Here is a 4,262-nt window from a genome sequence, read left to right on the forward strand (position 1 = left end):
CTTGGGGGAGATCAAAGGGCATTGAGTCCAACCTGTGTATATGAGCAGATGTATCGTAGGCACATTCCCAATTGCTACTCATCTAGCATCCAACTGAAGAACAGCTCACACAGAGTTTGCTACCTGCCAGGGCTGGCCATTTCAGGTTTGGACAGATTTCCAAAGTGAGTTTTCTTCATGCTGAACCCAAATCTGTTTGTCTGGATCCTACTTTTGTCCTCCAAGTCCAGGCAGAGCAAATCTGATCTCTACCATATAACTGCCTGCCTGTCACATACTTAAGAACAGTCATTTTTAAAATTCAGGGTAAACATATACAATTTTCAACCTATTTTCTTTTTTAAAAAACCCTTACCTTCTGTCATAGAATCAGTACTTAGTATTGGTGCCAAGGCAGAAGAGCAGTAACGTTATGTGACTTGCCCAAGATCACACAGCTAGAAAATGTCTGAGACCAGATCTGAATCCAGAGTCTCTCATTTCTATTTAACTTATTTTTTTATGGAACACTTTATTTTCTCATCATTTGGCCCCACTTCTCTTGAAATTCCATTTCATCAATGTTCTCCCTTGAAAATGGTGCCCTAAACTCAATAAAATCACCCAGATATGGTCAAATCAGGTCAGAAACATAGCCTGGCATGAAAACCTCCCTTATTCTGGACTATATGATTCTATTAATGTTGTATAAGATATCATTAGCTTCTTTTGATTGTCAGCTCACATTGTTGACTCATATTGAGCTGTCAGTTTACCCTACCACCCTAAGATCTTTTGTGTTGTCTGTCTATACTTCCCCCATCCTGAACTTCTGAAGTTGATTTTTTGACATTTTGACAAATGGAATATTTGGAAAATTTTACATTAACATTTACTATTGCATCTTAATCTATTTGCCTCATTGTTCCAGTCTTTTGAGAACTTTTTGAGACTTGACGTGAATAGTATATGAGTCCTAGGTTCTTTTCACTACTTTGGCATTGCGTCTGTCTGATTTGACATGAAGACTTGTGGTCTACCATTGGGAAAAGAGAAATACTGTCAGTGACCTTACTGAAAGTCAAGCAGCTTTGTGGTCCAGGAGCAACGAAAACCCCAGATGTACACAGAACTTGTTCCTGAATTCTTCTTTCCTGATAGATTTGTAGCTTCCACCTCTGCAGCATGGAGTCACTCTGCATGACTGATTCTGCCAGCAAAAGGAAGCATTCAGGGATGCTTTAGCAATGGTTTAATATGTTACTTGATGGCCTTAAGGGAATGAGGAGTTTCTAAGCTAATTTAACATTTCTAGACAGCAATATTCCTCTTACTTTCCTTACTATCTTTCAGAGATCCAGAAGTCGAGGGCAGAGGAAAGCACACTACCTATTAAATTGGCTCACAGACAGTATTTGACAGGCATTTTAATATTTTTCTCTGTCTCCTTTGTTGATTCATCATCTATATTGTGTCCCTGACTGTGGCTGTTACCTAGGGAGGTGCTGGAGCCAGCTTCTACTGACTCACTGTTACATTTTCATTGGTGCATTATTACATAGCTGATTGTTACATGTTCAGTGCTATCTTCTACATCACAGAAATCATCAAAAGCTATAAATTAGGGTCTTATTTGTTGTTTAATGTTAATAATACAGATTAAACTTAAAAAATGTATTCTGTGACAATTTTTTTTCTTTTGGAGAGGCAGTTGTTAAACATTTACCAATATACCTTGAGGTCTTTCCTAAATCTCTGTCCTTGGCCCTCTTGTAGTCTCTTACTACTCTCCATCATTTCATTTGTTCTAAGTGACTATTCCTTCTCTTCTCTTCTCCCTTGTTCCATGGGCTCTGCTTACACATTTGCTGATGTTTCTATTAAACAAAGAGGTACAGTGATGATAAGGGTGGGGAGATGGAAACATTAATTCAATGGACTCAAATTTGGATTTGTAAGTTTAACTGAATTCATCAAGTCCTTTTTTCTCCATGTTCCTAAAGTATTTTTTTTATTGTAGGTCACATATGAAACAGTAAGGGAAAAATTAAAGACAGCAATGAAAACAGAATGTGAAAGCTAATACCCAGTAGCACTCAAACTCTGGTCTATTACAATGGAGTTAATTTCTTAGTGCTGAAATGTTTTTGCATTTTTGAGATCTAATTAAACATACATTCCAATTAGGAAATGAAAGTGAAAATTTCCATTTATTAGAAAAAATGCTTTTCCCCAGTGGTGAATCTGATATTGTATTTCAGATTCATTTTGGGGAACCCAATAATAATTCCCAAACCTCAAAGAGGGTAAGGAAAGGACTGAGTAGGGAAGGTGGCATGTGGCAAAAAGACAGCATATTGTTTTTGGGAGGGTTCATAATTAATTAGAGATGTTGACTTGGAGAGATTATTGGAAGAAATTCAGGCCATACATTTGATTGACTTTAATTTGTGTTTAATGGTGTTGGATTGTAGAAAAGCTCTGAGGTGTAATAAACATCTTTTAGTGTCATAACTATTCTGGGATAGAGATTTTCCCATATATGCAATGGAGAGAAAAAGACATTGGAATCCATACTGTTATCAATGACATGGGTTAACTGAGCTAATTATGTGAACACATTGTAAATTCTGTAATTGAGATATTCAGACATTAATGATTTGAATTGATCATATTTTTTGAATGTGGTAGCCAATTTTTGAGATTTCTGGTTTCCCAGTTTTTTGTTGTTGTTGTTTACCCCAGTACATGGAACTCCACATCTTACGCATGTTATAGAATGGAATCAGATTTCTTTTGAATCTTAATTCAAGTTGTGAGCATGATAGCATGATATGTTTGCACTTAGGGAGAATCAGAATGAATTCTCATCTATCTCACCCCCTTGAAATTTTCTATAACACTCCTGGAATATTTTATTTTTCATCCCCCTCCAGGGGATGATGAGTGGATTCTTTCAATTTATATTTTCCCCTCTTTTAAAAGAATATCAGGGCAGTTTTCCCCAATGATTTCTTGTAACATGGTGTCCAAGCTTTTTTCTTTTATCATGACTTTTAGGCATTCAAATGATTCTTAGATTATCTTTCTTATATGTATTTTCCAGGTCTATTGGTTTTCCAGTAAGACGGTTCAGATTTTCTTCTCCTTTTTGTTTTATTGTTAACTGATGTCTTATGGAGTCATTACCTTCCATTTGCCCAATTCTAATTTTTGGGACCTACTTTCTTCCTGGAACTTTTGTTCTTCCTCTTTTATTTGGCCAATTTTAATCTTTAAGGGGTTGTTTTATTCAGTGGGTTTTTGTGTCTCTTCCATTTGACCTATTCTAATTATTAGGGAGGCGTTTCATTTAGTGAATTTTCCCCAAGCTGTTGACTCTTCATACCAATTCTCTTATTTTATTTTTTAATTTTGTAAGGAATTAAAATTAAGGGTTTGACTAAATATGTGAGAATTCTAAAATAATATGGTGGTTGCCAATTTAAAACATTATAGCTCAAGTCAACATGATTTTTAATAGCTTTTATTTACAAAGAAGTAGAAAGAGTGAAAACAGAGAAATACAAAAAGAGGGTAGAGAAGATGTCTAGCTTATCACACTAAATCTTCCTCTGGTGCTCAGCTCAGTCTGGAAGGGCTTGCTAACCCTCACCAGGAGGACCTGGTATTCTACTCATGTGGCCTTATCCAAGGGGGGAAGACCTCTCTGGAACTAATCTCTCCAGAAGCCAGGAAAGAAAGACCAGCTACTCACTCACCCAAGAACCAATCCAAGAACCAAGATCCCAAGTCAAAGACAGGGTCAAAGTCATAGCTTCAAACTGCAGTGCCAGTTCAAGATCCTCCAAGTTGAAGATTCAAGTTGAAGACGACCAACTGAAGACTCTCAGGACTTTTTTAGTCACCTCCTGTCCCTTTCTCTCTTCATAAGGGCCAATCTCCACTTCCAAATTGCCTAGTACTGCCGGGGTGGGGGGTGTCTGTGGGATCCACCTCTCATCCTCTGAAGGTGTCAATTTTTATCAAAGGTCTCTGGCTTTTATCATAGGATTCACAAGTTTCTGAATGATTGGGTTAACAGGGTGGAGTAAGTGACTGTGAACTCCCTTACTTAGTATTAAGTAGGAGTTAAGTAGGGGTGCTTTCCGGTTTTTGGTTGATTAAATTAAAAATTGCTAATTGATAGACAAAGAAAGTTTGATTCACACTTCACAACTTTTTTTCAATTTCTCCCAGTAGTTATTTTTGGGTTTGACTTCTTTTCACACTTTCCTTTGAAG

General features: G+C 36.9%; 1 long non-coding RNA gene across 1 annotated transcript; it reads right to left on the reverse strand.

The window, feature by feature from the left end:
* Window positions 1-848: 848 nt before the first annotated feature.
* LOC107650223 (uncharacterized) lies at window positions 849-1,482 on the reverse strand. The gene is made up of 2 exons (XR_001625350.2): window positions 1,314-1,482; window positions 849-1,189 (listed from the first exon to the last, which is right to left on the reverse strand). It is a non-coding gene; the product is annotated as an uncharacterized LOC107650223 (long non-coding RNA).
* Between the last annotated feature and the right edge of the window lie 2,780 nt (window positions 1,483-4,262).

Source organism: Monodelphis domestica, chromosome 5 (assembly GCF_027887165.1).
Source record: "Monodelphis domestica isolate mMonDom1 chromosome 5, mMonDom1.pri, whole genome shotgun sequence".
NCBI lineage: Eukaryota > Metazoa > Chordata > Mammalia > Didelphimorphia > Didelphidae > Monodelphis > Monodelphis domestica.